This window comes from Callospermophilus lateralis, chromosome 2 (genome assembly GCF_048772815.1).
Source record: "Callospermophilus lateralis isolate mCalLat2 chromosome 2, mCalLat2.hap1, whole genome shotgun sequence".
NCBI classification, from domain to species: domain Eukaryota; kingdom Metazoa; phylum Chordata; class Mammalia; order Rodentia; family Sciuridae; genus Callospermophilus; species Callospermophilus lateralis.
In genome coordinates, this window is record NC_135306.1 from 2,529,086 (window position 1) to 2,545,655 (window position 16,570).

At 62.3% G+C, this 16,570-nt stretch overlaps 2 long non-coding RNA genes across 3 annotated transcripts; one reads left to right on the plus strand and one right to left on the minus strand.

Moving 5' to 3' along the window:
• Positions 1-379: 379 nt before the first annotated feature.
• Positions 380-5,147, minus strand: LOC143392205 (uncharacterized). 2 transcript variants are annotated; one of them, XR_013090320.2, is made up of 5 exons: positions 4,805-5,147; positions 4,404-4,600; positions 3,822-3,959; positions 991-2,047; positions 380-891 (listed from the first exon to the last, which is right to left on the minus strand). It is a non-coding gene; the product is annotated as an uncharacterized LOC143392205 (long non-coding RNA). The 2 variants fall into 2 exon arrangements; XR_013090321.2 differs by lacking the exon at positions 380-891 and having other exon boundaries at positions 1,727-2,047; positions 4,404-4,597; positions 4,805-5,133.
• A 4,664-nt stretch (positions 5,148-9,811) lies between these two features.
• LOC143641420 (uncharacterized) lies at positions 9,812-15,209 on the plus strand. Its single transcript, XR_013155327.1, has 2 exons — positions 9,812-10,345; positions 14,542-15,209. It is a non-coding gene; the product is annotated as an uncharacterized LOC143641420 (long non-coding RNA).
• Positions 15,210-16,570: the final 1,361 nt, after the last annotated feature.

The window sequence follows — 16,570 nt, forward strand, 5'->3', positions numbered from 1 at the left end:
AGAGGAGTCCTAAAGATCTGAACATCCCGAGTCTGTTCCTGAATAAGCACAGGCCACATGTCACTTCTCCTTGGCCCTTGTGGACACCCTGGGTCCTCCTGCACCAAGAGGACTCAGGCTGGTCCCTCACACTGCCTGCCCTGAACCTGGTGGTCCCAGCCTGCCCAATTCCCCATGTAACATGTGCCTGCGACCCGACATGACCCACCCAGTATCTCCACGAGAACAGACCCTGTCCCAGCACCTCCCCGGGGCTGTGGACTCTCACTGCTGGGGACCCTCTCACCCAAGGCAGCTGATTTAACTGCCATTTATTTGCCCAGGAAGATGAAGTGCCCCAGGGACTTGCTGCTCCCTCTCCTGCTGGTGGAGAATGTGAATAGGGGCGCTGCGTCCTGCATGTCCTGCATCCGCAGACCCAGCGAGGCGCCTTTGCCACCAGCTTGCCTGGGTCCTGGGCAAGCGCTACCCCTTCTTAGTCCTCAGTTTCCCCGGATGTAAGTTGAGGAGGCTGGGAAAATGAACCCACCAGATCTCATGACCCTGATCCTGATTCTGGCAGTTGGGTCAGGGGCTGCTCCATGCCAGCTCTGCAGGATTCGAGGTGTGAGCCCAGTCAGGGAACACAGCCTTCCCCAAATCCATGTCCATCCAGAGCCTGGGAACGCGGCCTTGCTTGGAAACAGGGTCTTGGCAGATGTGTTTAGGGAAGGGTTTTGAGATGAAGTCAACTGGGTTAAGGTCCTGGATCTACTGGTGTCTTCTGTGTCATGAGGACACAGAGACAGGGAGAGGCTGGAGTGACTCAGACACAAGCCACGGAGCACCCGGAGAGGCCCGAAGTTGAAGAGCCTCTGCAGACACCTGGACTCCAGACCTCTGGCTCCAGAGCTGTGAGAGATGAACTTTAATCAACCATTTTGTGGCTGGTCTGGTGGCTGCTGGGGACTAACCTGGGTGCTGCAGAGATGGCCAGACGGCGAGACCCACCTGCTTCCCCAGGGCTTCGGGGGACTGTAGGTAGAGCCACAAACAGCGTTGTCGCTGGCCAGGAGAAGCAAGGGTGGGACAGAAGTGACACCCTCCAGCCGGGATGAGCAGCCCGGAGCCTTGGGCCGAGGACAGGCTCTCGGGAGGTGGCCAATTTGCCTCGGCTGCTCCAGAGCTTGCCGGGCCGAGCCTCTCGTTATTCCCCGAACAGAGAGGCCCCTTTGTTCTGTTCCAGGTGCTGTGATGTGGTGGCCGAGGGAGGTGAGCGGAGCCTGCGTGGGGGACACGGCTGAGCAGACCTGGGCCTTGAAGCAAATGCTTTCAAGCTGCACACCAGGGCCTGCTGAGGGCAGGTTCTGAGAAGGCCCCGGGGCTTCTCGGAGCATCTGCTCTGCCAGCGCGGGAGAGGGTGGTGGGGGGCCAGCTCAGCTCTGTGTCCCCAGGGGCTCCCGCCTTGGACATGGTCATCAGCCTCACTTTTCAGGAGAGGAAACTGAGACCCCAGGTAGGAGGACTTGCCCTTTAATGACCACTTTGCACTGTCCCTCTCTGAGTAGCAGGTGACAGAGGAGTGGCATGTGGATGGCACACCGCTGGTCAACCCTGGATGGCTATGAGCCAGCCTGGAAGGAGCCCATGTGGTGGGAGGTGGCGGGAGAGGGCCTCTGAGCTGCCCCAGCTGGAACTTCCCCAGACCCCCAGACAGCAGAGGGCAGAAGGGACGGCGGCACCCAGAGACAGCTGCTCCTGTTCCTTTAATGGCTGGAGACTAGAGGTGACTGTCTCCTGGGAAAAGTGAGGCTGAGAACCTGAAGGTCAAGTCCGACCCCAGCTTGCCAACGGGTGACGTCAGACAGGGTCCCTCTCTCTGAGCTCAGCTTCCTCCTCTCTGAGGAAGAACTCTGATACCCACTGCAGGGCTGCTGTGGGCTTCTGGGCAGTGGCCCTGGAGGATGCCCCAGGTGGGCACCACTGGACGTCTTCTCTGCCGTGTGCCCAGGCACTGTTCCAGGGCCACCCTGAGCCAGCTCGGCAGCTGTCACGTCCACCTTCGGAGCTGATGTGCAGACAAGGAGATGGAGGAGAAAGGGTTAGAGCAGGTAGTGTCTCCCGCAGCTGCTGAGGGGACTCCAGGCCAGCTCCAGATCTGTCCCCTCTGTCCCCATGGTTTAGTTTAGTTGAGGGCTGGCACAGGCTGGTGTGTCCCTGTGATCGTGCACGTTAACAACACTCTGGTATCACCGATGCCAAAGGAGCTGCTCCTCATGTTGTCCTCACAAGCACCCAGGAGGCACCCTGTGGCTTAGGTCTGGAACTGAGGCTCAGAGATGGGGTGGGGGGTGCTGCTGACATGGACTGGCCAAGCTCTGCCTCAGCCAGACAGGCGCTGCCCCAGAGGGGCTCCGCAGGGGCTCCCTTGCTTCTCCTGCTCCCGGGGGGCACAGGGACCTAAATGGCAATGGTCCAGCACCCGCCGCCCAGAGCAGAGATGCCTGGAGCCTGGCATGGCAGTTGCTGCCAGTCCATGGCTGGAAGCCCGAGAGAGCAGGGTCCATACCAAGGTCATACCAAGGTCATACCAAGGCTGGAGCAGAAAGTGCACCGGAGCAAAGAGACTGTGTTCTAAGAGCAAGGGCCTCTTTCTAAAACCAAAATAGTGTTCCCCCTTCACTCCAGACCCGGTGGCCAAATTATAGTAACTTCCTAGATCACGGGGAAGGAAAAAAGCCCCATTGCCAAGAAGTAAAACCACGCACAGCCTGGCGCGGTGAGTCACGGTGCCTGAAATAGCGCATCCGCCTGGCACGGGCAGGCCCGGCCTGAGCACCAGCTGCCACCAGGCGGGGGGTCTGGGCAGGTGGCTGACCAGTCACAACTGCCCCAGAGCCCATTCACGTCAGAGCACAGCCAAGGGCAGGAGCTGGGTAGGACGCCAGGGCCCAGACCCACACACGGGCAGGAAGCCATGGTGGAACGGAGCGTGGCTCCCCCCGACGACTGCCACCCACAGGCTGCTGCGGAAAGGGGGGAGAGCATGGTCAGACCAGACCATGGCCCTCATCGGGAGCACCGTGCCCCGAGTGCAGGCTTGCCCTCTGATGGACAGGGCCTCCCTGGAAGCTGTGCCCATGGGCCTGACCCCTCTAGTGAGTGACAGCTCCCAGGTCCCCAGACTGTCCCATCGAGGTCCTGTGGAGGCTGAGAAAGGCATTGTGTACCCCAAAGAGAAAGGTCTGTGGGCACAGGAGTGTGGTCTGCAGTGTGCAGATGGGCCATAACCCCTTGGCTCGGAAGCTGGGTGGCCAGGGGAGGTCACTGAAGGCTTGCTGGCTGTCCTTGGAGGGAGGAGGTATTCAAGTACATTGTGCACAAATTGTAGGACAGGAGAGTGACCAGGGTCCTCAAGGATCCTCTGTCTAAGTACTGAGGAGGAAGTTGGACTTGACCCGAGAGCCCAGCTGAATGCCAGCATTCTGACTGGAAGCCCAGGTCACCCTCTGGACGCTCCTGCTGCCTTCTGAAGAGCCGGCTGGGTGACAGGGCTGGCGTTGTGTGGGGCTGCCCCTGCACTGCAGCTGAGCCAACCATGAGAAATGCCCGTGGGTCTCCACAAAGCCCCAGCATCGTCTCCAGGGACCGTGTGCCTACCACAGGTCTCACTGTCGGCCCTGTGTCCGCCCTCTCACCCCCCGCCCCCCATTTCTCTAGGAAAAACGGAAATCCAGCGAGGAGAGGTGTCCAGGGTCATGTGCCTGCAAGCAGCTGAGCGGGGCTTTCCAGCTGGGATCTGGCCGACACAGTGGCTGGAGTCCCCCAAAGCCACCACCCACCTGTTCACTTCTGATGTCCCAGGATACAGGTTGATGGACGGGTGGGTGGGTGAGTGACAGGCATACAGCAAACAGGAGAGGCTGCAGGGAGGTGACCACTGGACCGTGGAGAGCTTGAGCGAAGATGGAGGCTGGGTGCTGGAGAGGAAGCCACCAGGCCACTGTGAGGCTGAGGGGAGGGCTGTGCTCAGCCTGTGCTCTAGGGAGCAATGGGATGGCTGGGTGGCCTTGGAGGGGACAGTGAGGAAGATACCAATGAGGAAAGGCCACTGCACACTGCCCTGGTGGTCATGAAGACCTGGCCCAAGGTGTGACCGAGGTGCCAGGGAAAGAGATGGAGAGCACATGGAGGGACTGGTGACACCCGGGGTGGGGGGCGGGCACGAAGGAGCCAGAGCAGACACAGGGACAGATTGGTGCAGAACATCAGTGGGCACTCAGGAGGCAAGCCAGTCACTGTCCACTTAGGTTCTTAAAGCTCCCTGCCCCACCCCTCACCGACCAGCACACTTTGAGCTTAAGTTCCCAGCTTCCCGGGTGTTGTGTGGGGCTGGTGGCTGTCCCTGGCCTGGGCTGCCCCACCTCTCCATCAGGGTGTCTCTGCACGCCACACGCGGGTGCTTTTGTGCAATCGGCCATCTATGAAATTCACGGCTGGCTCGCCCCAGCACCGGGGAGCAGCAGAGCAGGGTCTGGCCCGGCACCAGCCCCGCAGGGTGCCCATCCTGGGCGGAGGCACAGACGGCAGCAGACACTCCTGCGGAGTCACAGGTTCTCTGCTGGGAGGGACAGGAATGGAATTAGGTTGTCCTTGAGAGTCTTCTCACCAGAGCCCCAGGGGTGGCTGGCCCTGAGCTGGCTCACTGCGGCAACCACAGGGTCTCCTTGACAAGTTCAGACGCTGCAGGTGGGGGCCACGTAGCCGCCTCTCAGCCGACCAGCCCTCTGGTTCCCTTGAGCCCTGGGACACGGGAGCCCCCTACCTGGCCCTCAGCAGGTACTTCCCCAGGCTTCAAAACTCAAGAGGAGTGCAGGAGACGCAGCAGAGTCTCCAGGAAGCTGCTCTTCCGCCAGGGCTCCTTGGGTGCCTCGGGGCAGGGCAGGGTTCACCCCAGGCCTCTGTGGGGGCAGAATTCCTGCCTCTTTCAGCAAGGGGGGGGGGGCAGGGTCGGGGGAGGGCTGTGGTAGCAGACCTTCAGACCCGCTCTGCCTCCCTTGGTTGGCTAACAGAGCTTTGGAGGAGACGACCTTGACCGCCTTTGAAACCAAGAAATAGAGAGGAAGACTCAGCAAGACCCAGAAAAAGAGCCGCGCGCGCAGAGGACCCTGAGGGCTCCAGGGCATGGGGGTGGCCAAGGCAGGGACCTCATGGCACCGCCTGACCACACCAGCGCCCACTAGGATAAAGGTCAGACTCCGGGATGGGAGGCCTGTGCCGGCGGCAGCTGTCCCCGCCTGGAGCCCTGCGTTGCCAGGTGGGGGGCGGCTGGCTGGGAGGCGCTGCTCAGCAGCCCAAGACCAGCATTATATTTAGGCGTAGTAGGTGGCTGCCTACGCGGTGCGATTTCACAGGCTCTGGGGGGCCCCTTCCAAGCCCCAAAATACCTCCTCCACCTGCTTCCTGTGCTGCGATCTGATAAGGGAACAGCTTTCCAGTCCCGGTTAGGAAGCAGTGGCTGCCCTGCTGTTGGCGCCAACGCCCATCTGAGTCAGCGTCCAGCCTGGAGCAGGAGCAGCACGGGCTCTGGGTGGAAAGGCCACTTAAGGCCACATCCAGGAGGGCCATGCAGAGCCCCCTCGGCCTCGGGTCCCTTGCGGAACCATCAGGAGCCTGCGGTGCTGATTGGCAGGGCCTGCTGAGCCGGCTCTGGCCAGTGCTAGGAGGCTGAGGGCGCCCCCCGCCCCCACCCAGGACCCACGCATCCCACCCACAGGCCTGCACCGTCCAGGAGAGGGGAGGAGCTGGGCAGCTCAGGCTGTGACATGCTGAAGAGACCAGGACAGTGTGAAGAGAGAAGAGCATTTGATCTGAGGCGTTGTGGGTAGGGGTCTGCCAGGCAGTGAGGGGAGGAGGCTTCGGTGTGGTGGGAGCAGCACAGGGCATGGCGCAAGCCGGGAAGGGGTGGGCCTGGTGAAGGACCCCAGGGGACTAGGGGACAAGTGGAAAGCCAGAGAGCTGAGGCACAGTGGGCGGCAGCCCGCCTTCTCCTCCCAGTGGGTTTGTACAGTAGCCAGTGGCCCCTGGGCTCCTGTTAGGGCTGCAGCTGGCAGCCATGACCCACTGCCCGAGCTGCAGGTGACCCCCAGGTGGACAGAGAGCTCTTCAGAATGAGAGGGGCCTGGAGGGAGGACTGGGGCTCACAAAGGGCGGACACCTGGTGGAAGGCACCCGCCCCTCCCCCTCTCAGACCCCAGTGCCACAGGACTTGGTGCAGGCAGGGCCACCAGGACACTTTGTCTGCCCTCGGTGTTCTTATTGCACAACCGTGAAACAAGTCCATTTTTTTTTCAAGTAAAAGTAGGTACAGAGTCTCTTGGAACCTGCAAGTCCCTTCTCTTGGCCACTTGCTGAGGCTGGGCACTGGGGACCACATCATCACCACATGTCCTCCGTGGCTGGCTTACACAGAGGGACGGCAGCACGCATGTGCCGTGCCTGGTCCACGGGGCTGAGGGGCCTTCTCGGGTCAGCCTCAGTAGAAAAGTGTCATTCTCGGTGGCTGCGCAGGACGCCAGGTGAAGCCTGCGTTTGTCCTGCTATGGGCATGGGGTTCTCTTAAGTGCTACTCAGAAACCTCTCTGTTTGTGATTGTCGGTTGCTAACGTGGATGGATCCTGTGTATTGACTGTCGTGGGCTTTTACCCCAGCGTCTCAGCATAGGTGTGTGTTTGGCGGTGAGGCATTTCACGAGGAGATTAAATGAAAATGAGCTCATCAGAGTAGGCCATCAGTGTTACTGTCGTCCTATAATTAGAGGACACTTTGACAAACGGGCACAGAGGGGAGATGCCCTGAGGACACAGGAGAAGGCGGCCATCTGAAGCCAGGGACAGCCCCGGGAGGAAGGACGCTGCTGAATCCCTGACCTTGGACTCGCTGCCCCAGGACAGGGAGTGGACCTGCAGTTCAAGCTGCTGCCTGGGCCTTCATGGAAGCTGGGAACCGATGGCTCATTTATTCCATCTGGTGGCTTTTGAGGTACTCCTAGGTGCCTTCCCCTGGACACAGCTGGGGCTGCTGGAGCCACCCTGCTCTCCTGTCACCCTGCTGTGCTCTCCCCCTTCCGCCTGCTCGCCCGGCTTCTCGCTGGGTAGGAGCAGGTGCCCGCTGGAAGGAGGTGGAAAGGGCTTCGTTACACCATCTAAGGGCCTGGCCCTCACTTCCTCCCTGGCTCGGCAGGCCCAAGGCTCAGTTGGCAGGTGGCACCTGTGGCTCAAGGACCACACCCGTGGAGGGTCCAGGCCCTTAGCTACCTTTCCTGAACTTCCCAGACAGCAGAGTGGCCGGGGACAGCAGCCGGGCCACTTGCTCCCTCGTTTCAGCTGTGCGTGAGGTGCCCACGGCACGCGTGGTAGCCGGGCCTGGGCACGCTCACCCGCCCGTGAAGACCTGGCGTGCCTCTCCCCGAGGCCTGAGACACGTTCCTGAGGGCGTCTGACATCTGCGGGCTGAGGCTTGCTTGGTCAGGATGGCTCTGACCCAGGGCAGGACACACTCCCTGCAGGCCGCACACGGTGTCTAGGCCCGCCCATGAGCTCTCAGCCCCTCAGCCCCTCAGCCGCTGTGCTGTAAGGAATCCTCTTGGCCCTGAGGACAAGGCTCGGGTCCTTAATTGCTCAAGGAGATGAGACACTTTTCCTCCACCCCAGCTCCCTGCCTGCACCAGGTCTGCTGCTCCCGGCCTCCCCTTCTCCCCATGGTGGGGAGACAGAAAGGCCTTCTGAGGTGGTGGCTGCTCTTCCGCCTCCGTATTAAGGATTCTCAAAGGTCAAACAAGACAGAGGGAGCTAACTGCTCAGTCCCCTCAGCGTCAGTGGGACTGCCCAGTTCAACAATCCATACGGGACGCTTGGGATACTGGGAGGCCACTGTGGATGCCCTCAAACTGCCTCGCCTCCCACGATTGCTCCCTGCCCACCACCTCCCCAAGTCCGTTTCCTTGCCAACTCCCCCAGCTCAGGTCTGCCACAGGGCCTTTGCATGGTTCTTCTGGTAGACATTTTGCTCCCTGGTGCCCTCACGGTTTGCTCTCCTGTGTCATCTAGGTCTGTGCTCGGCCACCCCTCACAGAAGGCCCTCCTGACCTCCCCACTTCACTTTCAGCCCCCACCCTTGTTTCCTGCCCTCCCCCTGCTGAACCCCTTCCAGAACCTGTTCCCCACCATCTAGACCACAAGCCCTGCACACAGACTTCCTTCCTGCTGAGTCTCCAGTGGAGACTGCCTCCCCTGGCATGCAGTAGGCATCAATCAGTGCTCCTGAGAACTGGTTGGGAGGGCGTGAAGTCACGCCCCCTTGCCTGTCACCCCGTCTCCGGGCTGCCGGTCATCTGGCCAGAGCTGACCACGGCGCTGACAGCAGAACCACGCAGCAGTCCCCTCAGAGGCCGAGGAGGCCCGCCGTGGTGTCTCGCCTGGACCCAGCTGGGGCCTCCCAGTGGGCTTCGGCTGGGGTCTTGTTCCAGAAGTCTCTGTGGCCCGAAGCCCAGGCCCTCAGCCTTGAGGAGGGTGAGGTCCTGTCAGTCATGAGAGGCCTCCGGGAGCCTCTGTCCGGGAGCAGCAGGGTGCACACACCTGGGGGCCCTGCTCCTCCTCGGCTTTGCTCTCAGGCCCCCGGCTCCCCTGGTGGGAGTTTCCGTTCCCCTCTGTGCATTGTGGGGGGTGGGCACCCCTGCCATGTGAGCCTGAGCCCCTCTCCCCGCAGCTGGCTGGGGTGGCGGCACCTACAGTGGGTGTTCAGGTGAGGATCTGAGTGGACGGTGGCAGCCCAGGAAGGACACATGGGGCAATCTCACAGGCAGAGCTTAGGTCTGTGCCCCTCGGCCTAGCGGAGTGAGTCACAGGGTGCAGCCCCGGGCCTTCTCTGCTGAGGACAGAGAGAAGGGGAGCTTGAAAGTCACCAAGCAGCGAGTTGGCAGCCCCACACCTGCCTGCTCCTGCCTCCCTCCGAGTTGACTCCAGAGGCCCTGATGCCTGAGCAGAAGGCCTCGAAGGGCCTTGGTGTCTCTCCAGGGACTGGGAGTGTCCTTGCATCCTGTGCCTGCCCTGCTGTGCCTCTGCGGATTCTCGGAGCCTCAGGCTTAGCAGGGCTCCCGACAAGCCCAGCAGCCCTGGGTGACCAGGGTCCTCCATGACAAGCCCAGCAGCCCTGGGTGACCAGGGTCCTCCGTGACACGCTCAGCAGCCCTGGGTGACCAGGGTCCTCCGTGACAAGCCCAGCAGCCCTGGGTGACCAGGGTCCTCTGTGACAAGCCCAGCAGCCCTGGGTGACCAGGGTCCTCGGTGACAAGCTTAGCAGCCCTGGGTGACCAGGGTCCTCGGTGACACGCCCAGCAGCCCTGGGTGACCAGGGTCCTCGGTGACAAGCTCAGCAGCCCTGGGTGACCAGGGTCCTCCGTGACAAGCCCAGCAGCCCTGGGTGACCAGGGTCCTCCGTGACAAGCCCAGCAGCCCTGGGTGACCAGGGTCCTCCGTGACAAGCCCAGCAGCCCTGGGTGACCAGGGTCCTCCGTGACAAGCCCAGCAGCCCTGGGTGACCAGGGTCCTCTGTGACAAGCCCAGCAGCCCTGGGTGACCAGGGTCCTCGGTGACAAGCTTAGCAGCCCTGGGTGACCAGGGTCCTCGGTGACACGCCCAGCAGCCCTGGGTGACCAGGGTCCTCGGTGACAAGCTCAGCAGCCCTGGGTGACCAGGGTTCTCCGTGACACGCTCAGCAGCCCTGGGTGACCAGGGTCCTCGGTGACACGCCCAGCAGCCCTGGGTGACCAGGGTCCTCCGTGACACGCTCAGCAGCCCTGGGTGACCAGGGTCCTCCGTGACAAGCCCAGCAGCCCTGGGTGACCAGGGTCCTCGGTGACAAGCTCAGCAGCCCTGGGTGACCAGGGTCCTCGGTGACAAGCTCAGCAGCCCTGGGTGACCAGGGTCCTCCGTGACACGCCCAGCAGCCCTGGGTGACCAGGGTCCTCCGTGACACGCCCAGCAGCCCTGGGTGACCAGGGTCCTCCGTGACACGCCCAGCAGCCCTGGGTGACCAGGGTCCTCCGTGACAAGCCCAGCAGCCCTGGGTGACCAGGGTCCTCGGTGACAAGCTCAGCAGCCCTGGGTGACCAGGGTCCTCGGTGACAAGCTCAGCAGCCCTGGGTGACCAGGGTCCTCCGTGACACGCCCAGCAGCCCTGGGTGACCAGGGTCCTCCGTGACACGCCCAGCAGCCCTGGGTGACCAGGGTCCTCCGTGACACGCCCAGCAGCTCTGGGTGACCAGGGTCCTCGGTGACATGCTCAGCAGCCTTCAGATGCCCTTGAGGTGAATGGGGGCAGCTCTGGAGCAGTGGGAAATGGTGGCTCAAGTCTGGGAGGCAGAGTGGCCCCTGCCCTCTGCCCGGGTCCCTGGTCATGCAGAACACAGCAGCACCTTGGGCCTGGGCGTGGGCACAGCTGCTGGGGGTCAGGCAGACCCTTCTCTGTGAACAGGCGGACCCCAAAAGAGGCCAGGAGCTGGAGGAGCTGGGAAGAGGGAAGAAGAGGCTGGGCAGCGGGAGGGGTGGACGGTGAGGCCCGGAGGACCTGAGGTGGGGTCCCACCCCGAGCTGCGCAGCCTTCTGAGTCCTGGAGAAGTCTCTAGGGCCCCTATTTGGGGCCATGGGGGTGACTGGAGAGCCTGGGCAATAACCCCACCCCACAGACCCTGGGAGTGGGGTACTGAGGCCCAGAACAGCAGCCAGTGGACAGCAGCCAGTGGGCCAGATAGGCGGGAACTCGGGGTGCCAGCTCCCCGTCACTGCACAGGGAGTGCAGGGCTATGGCGGGCAGGGGTGGGGGTGGGCAGCGGAGGGGCCCAAGCCCCACAGCAGCACCAGGACGGCCTCTGTGTCAGAGGCAGGGGGTGAGGTGGTCTTAGGGGAGGAGGGCTGCTGCCCAGAGAGAGGACGGGCAGGTGTGGGTGAGCGTGGGCTCATGGGTGTGGGTGAGTGTTCAAGGAACCTTGGGGGTGTGTGCAGGTGTGCAGACACCGGTGGGGCTTGTGTAAAGGCCTACAGCAGGGGTGGGCTGTCCAGGGAAGTGAGTGGACAGAGGGGCGCAGGCCTGGGCTGGGGCCTGGCCTGCTGCGTGGAGTGGGTGGGCTCCACATGCCCTAGGAGGGCCCAGGGGCTGAAAGAAGAGGTCAGCAGGCTGCTAGGACCACCAGGGCCCCGGCGTGTCCCTTTAATTAAGTGTCAGATTCTACAGGAAAACGGGCCACTGGCAAGAGGGTGTGGAGGCGCAGGGGTGGGACGTCTGTGTTTGCGGGTGGAGAGCAGCGTGTGCCCAGGGGCCTGTGGACTGCGGTCCACAGGAGACTCTGAGTGCATGGGCCCCGCAGGCCAGGAGGCCCGAGGGGTCTGTCAGATGAGAAACCATCCACCTTCCCTCCCCGCTCCTTCCTCCACGGCCAGCTGAGCTCCGGCGGCAGGCCTGGTCACGGGCAGGTCATCGGGACGCTGGGACCCCGGAGCCCCCGAGCTGGGCCACCTGGAGGAGGCGCAGGGGAGGCCTGGCCAGCCCAGCCGCAGTGTGCGACCGCCCCCGGACGTGGCGTGAAGCTGCAGGCGGGTGAGGCTGCGGCTAACTGCTCCTGAGGGACCAGGATTCTGAATCCAAAAGGGGACGCGGGCCCATTATGCCTGAGCTTATGCAGGAATAATGAGGGAGAAGACTGTAACGGGCCAGTCAGCGTCTGATAAAGGGAAATTTATTCAGTGCGTTTCAGAGAAGCCTGGCGCTCGCTGGTCTTAAAACAAGCGTGCCTCGTGCCAGCCTGCACTCCTGACAGAGGCCACCGCTGCGGGGACCGCCAGCCCCGGCCACAGCCTCCCTGGGTCTCTAACGAGCAGCCTGGGCCAGGCTGACAGGAGCCTGGCTGGTGGGGGCGAGGACAGGGACAGGGGGCAGTCAGGCCACGTCCTCACCCGGGCTTTCCCAGGAGGGCCCGAGGGGGCTTGGCTGGCCGTATCCTGGAACAGGTGTCTCCTGAGGGTGGGAGTGCGCAGCAGCGGGACCTCTTTCTGCTGAGGAGGGGGTGACCCTGAGGGCCGTCATGGGAAGTCGGGGCTCCCCTCTGCCAGATCGAGGGGCTCCGCCCTGGTTCCCTCCTGCAGTCTGAACCCCCTGGCTGTGTGCGGATAGCAGCACCTGGAGCCGGAGGCTGGACACCCCTCTCCCCTTGGGGTGCCCCTTCTGAGCACCTTCTGGGGAGAGTGAGAAGGGCCCTGGGAAAGGCCTGGCCATGCCACCTGGACAAGCAGCCTGTAGGAGTTTAGGGCCCGTTCTGAGGTGGGGAGAGAGGAATCATGTGGACAGAGGGCATCACAGAGCCCCAAAGGCAGGAGCAGGACACACCTCTGCAGGTGGGGACCTGAGGGTCCAGCACAGACAAAGGGGGGCTTGGAGCTAGACGGACCTATGTGATCAGCAGGCGCTGTCCTCCCCAGGTGTGGGACCCCATCCTGCCCAGGACGCACTGTTAGGGAGAGGGCACAGGGCCCCGCCTCTGCCTGCCCTGCATGACCTCCGTGCAGGTCAGCCACTGCTCCTTCCTGAGCTCCAGGCCCTGACAAGGAGCGAGTCACCTCCTGCTGCTCCATCCTACCTCCCCGTGGACCCCCAGAGAAGGGGCTGCCACCTGGAGCCACCTGTCCAGGACCTGGGCCTGCTCCTTCATGGGCATCTCCTCCCACCCGGCTTCTCCACGCTGCCGCAGGGACGGTCCTTCCCAGGGTGCTTCTTGCCCTCCCTCCCCTGTGTGCTGGCCTGGGGCGTGGGCCCAGGGCAGTGTTGGGGCCCCCTTCCTTGTCCAGCTCCCTCACTCCAGCAGGACCTCGCTCCTCTGGCCTGAGGTCCTCTCCTGGACAGTGGCTCCTACTGGGTGAGCCTCACAGAGCCACCTGGCAGAGGCCCCAGGGCAGATCTGCTGGATGCGGGGGAACTTGAACCCGAGCACACCACATTCCCCGGAGACTGCTGGCCTCAGCCAGGGGGCTCCGGCTGCCCGGGAGCCTCCTCCAGCCTGCCCCCTCCTGGCAGCCTGTGTGGGTCTGGTGCCGTTGGCCCTTCCTCTCCTGGTCAAACGGACAGGTCCTTGGCAGGTGTGGCCTGGGACCCCGCAGCCCCCGCCCTCAGTGCCTTCTGAGTGGCTCCTCCAGCCCCTCACAGAGGCACATCATCCTAATGTGACTCCGAGTCCATGAGAGGACATTTGTGTCAAGGAAGCCATCGTGTGGCTTCAGGTGGAGGGGCCCCTCCTGCCGCCCATAAGCAGAGGGTCCACGTGTGCCTCTGGGCTGAGGGAGCCGCAGTGTGAGCTGGGGTGTGTGTGTGTGTGTGTGTGTGTGTGCGTGTGAATCTGCGCATCTGCGCATGCTGTAATCTATTTCTAAAACATGACCCCAGCGATCTCATGGGGAACATCAATGAATATTTACTACCCTACTTTTTTTTCCCCTAAAAAAAAAAAGTAATTTTGCTGTCTGGTTATTAAATCTATTTTTATTGCTACAAAAATCGCTTCCCATCCATGGAGAGGAGGGCAGCCCGGTGCTCCACACCTGGCAATTTGCTGCCGCTGGTCTTCCTTTTCCTGGGGTGGGGGCCCTGACCCCTGTCCCTCCCAGGTCAGCTGCAGTAGGTGGGGTGGCTTGGGCTGAGCAGGCCCCCGGGGGGAGCCCAGCGCACAGAGGCAAAGTGAGGGCTCCCTGCACACCTGGCAGGTCTTGCAGGGGGGGGTTTCAGAGGCTCAGTGTGGGGCTGGGACCCTCCGTGGCCTGCTCCTCTGCAGGAGGCCTGGCCTCATGGGCACTGGGGGCTTCTCTGATGTACCTGCTGACCTAGATGCACCCTGACTGTCGCGGCCATGCAATGCCCACAGCCTGTCCTAAGGGACAGTGCACTGGGTACACTGCAGGACCTCAGCCCAGAGGAGCCTGTGGTGTTGTCCACTGCATGCCCCAGGGGAGGGTGAGCAGGACAGGAAGGACCAGGCAGTGCAGCCACCCCTCTGCTCACAGCTGGGGACTCCTCATCTTTTTTCTGCCAGCCATTGGCCCCCAGAGTTGCCAGCATCTGCCCCAAAGACCCAGGGATGCGGCGTCTCCAGTCGAGGGGCTGGGTCCCCCCTCTGTGTCCATCTGGCCCCTGTGTCAGCCCCATAAGGCCTAGGACCCAGAGCTCCTCCTGCTGCCCCCAAAAGCCCAGCCCAGCCCAGGACACTGGAGACACAGACTGTCACCCCACCCCGTCAGGCACGGCTTCAGGGCCTGGCACAAAGGCATGGGATCCTAGTCCCAAGGGCTGAGTGGCCTTGGGACCCAGGCCTCCCACGGGGCAGGTGTGTCTTCCCCCACATCAGGGAGGGGGGCCTCATACCCAGGCCAGGTGAGTGCCACGCAGGGGCCCTTTCTGTTTGCAATGGGGATTGAATTCTAAGAATAGACTGCGCAGGAGGAACCATCGCTGTTTCTATTGCAGATGAGGAAGCTGAAGCCCAGCAAGGCCCTGGAAGGCCCAGGAAGGCCCAGGAAGATCCAGGGAGGCCCAGGAAGGTCCAGGGAGGCCAGGAAGGTCCAGGGAGGCCCAGGAAGATCCAGGAAGGTCTAGGAAGGCCCAGGAAGGTCCAGGAAGATCCAGGGAGGCCCAGGAAGGCCCAGGAAGATCCAGGAAGGTCTAGGAAGATCCAGGAAGGCCCAGGAAGACCCAGGAAGGCCCAGGAAGGCTCAGGAAGGCTCAGAAAGGCCCAGGAAGGCTCAAGAAGGCCCAAGAAGGCCTAGGAAGGCTAAGAAAGGTCCAGGAAAGCCTAGGAAGGCCCAGATGTTGAGAGCCACAGCCGAAGGGGCTCCAGCAAACTTTCAGACTGCCAGCTGATGATTGGCTCATAGCCGCCCAGCAACATCTAGCTGATTGGTTCCTCTGCGGTGATGCTCATTGGGCTGTTTCCCTGCCCTTTCAGACCATGGAGCTGCTCATTGGGGGACTTTTTTGGCTCCGCCCATGCGACCCAGCCAATCGGCCTCAAGAGCAGGAGGATTGTGGGAGGAAGAGGCTGGTGGTGGTGGCAGTTGGGCTCTGAGGGTTTTTCCTGAGGAGCTGTTTTGTTTGGTGTGTGTGGTTCTAAAAATAAAGTTAGTTTCTTTTGACAAGTGGCTCCTGAATTGTGCCCAGCCAGTCTGCAGCACCAGGAAGGCCCAGAAAGGTGCAGGAAGGTCCAGGAAGGCGCAGGAAGGCCCAGGAAGGCCCAGGAAGGTCTAGGAAGGCTCAGAAAGGCTCAGACAGGCTGGGACAGGCCCAAGAGTCAAAGGCAGATGACTGGGAACATCTGACAGACTCCCCGTCTTCTGCTGTCTTCCTGGGGGCCAGACCATCCCTCTTGTTACCGAGGGCCTGAACAGTGGAGGCTCTGTCCACAGGCTGCATGGGCCTTGCTGTCCCTAGATGTGGGAAGGACAAAGTAACACTGCCCATGGCCCTGTGTAATGACAGTGCACCAGGAGACAGTCCTTGTGGCTGTGGTGACAGAGGGGACCCAAGCGGCTGCTGCCTTATGCAGCCACCAGTTGTCCCCAGGTTGCAGGCACCACGGGTGAAGGCCGGCTCCAGAGCCTCACGCCCTCGGCTGTGGTTTGGATCTTAAGGCCAGCGCGGTAGAGACTGGTCCCCTGGGTGCCACTGGGAGGCAGTGGACCTTTGCCGGGAGGCCTGGGGTCCCTGGGCATGCTCTTGAAGAGGAGCGTGGGACCCCGTCTCCTCTCCCACTCTGCCTCTCCGTGTCCCATCCCAGCCTCAGGCAGAGGCTTGGCCACCATGTGCCTCCAGGGAGCCCTTCAGAGCCCACAGCTCTGCACACCTTCCCTCTCTACAGCCAAGCGCTCATACCTGCTGTGGTGACAGAAAGCCCATCTCACGCCACCAGAGCCCAAGCCTCAGCCGCCCCACGGCACCTGTGGGTGACAGCCGAGTGACAGGCAAAGCCAAGTCACCGGGGCCCGATGCGTTTGACCTCAAGTTACGTCTTCTGTTCTGTGTGTCCTTCCTTATCTAAAGCACTGTGGTGACGTGGGCATTTGGGAAAACGTGTTGGTCATCTCTCTGCCGGGCCTCAGCTGCTGGCCCCACCCACGGCCAGCTCTGCCCCACTGAGGACAGTGCTACCCACTATGATCCTCACTCAGGTTGGTCCTGGAAGGGCTGCAGTGTGACAGGTCACCTCCTGCCGTTACATTGTATCGTGTCACACGTCATCTCAGGTCCTGTCACAATCTCTGCAGCTACTATCAATCAACACTCCTCACAGCACGTCTGTCCACGTTGGAGCATCACTGGTGCAAGTCAATGGCACGCGCTTCTCTCTGCAGCAGCTCCTGGACAACACTGACTGGTGATAGCTGGACCCTCCTGTCACCATTGTCCCCAGAGCTGGGGAGGACATGGTGCTGGGAAGCTTGTCAGAGCAGGTTCTTTCCAGTGTTACCTTCCTCTCTTCACACTGGACATGTGCTTGGCT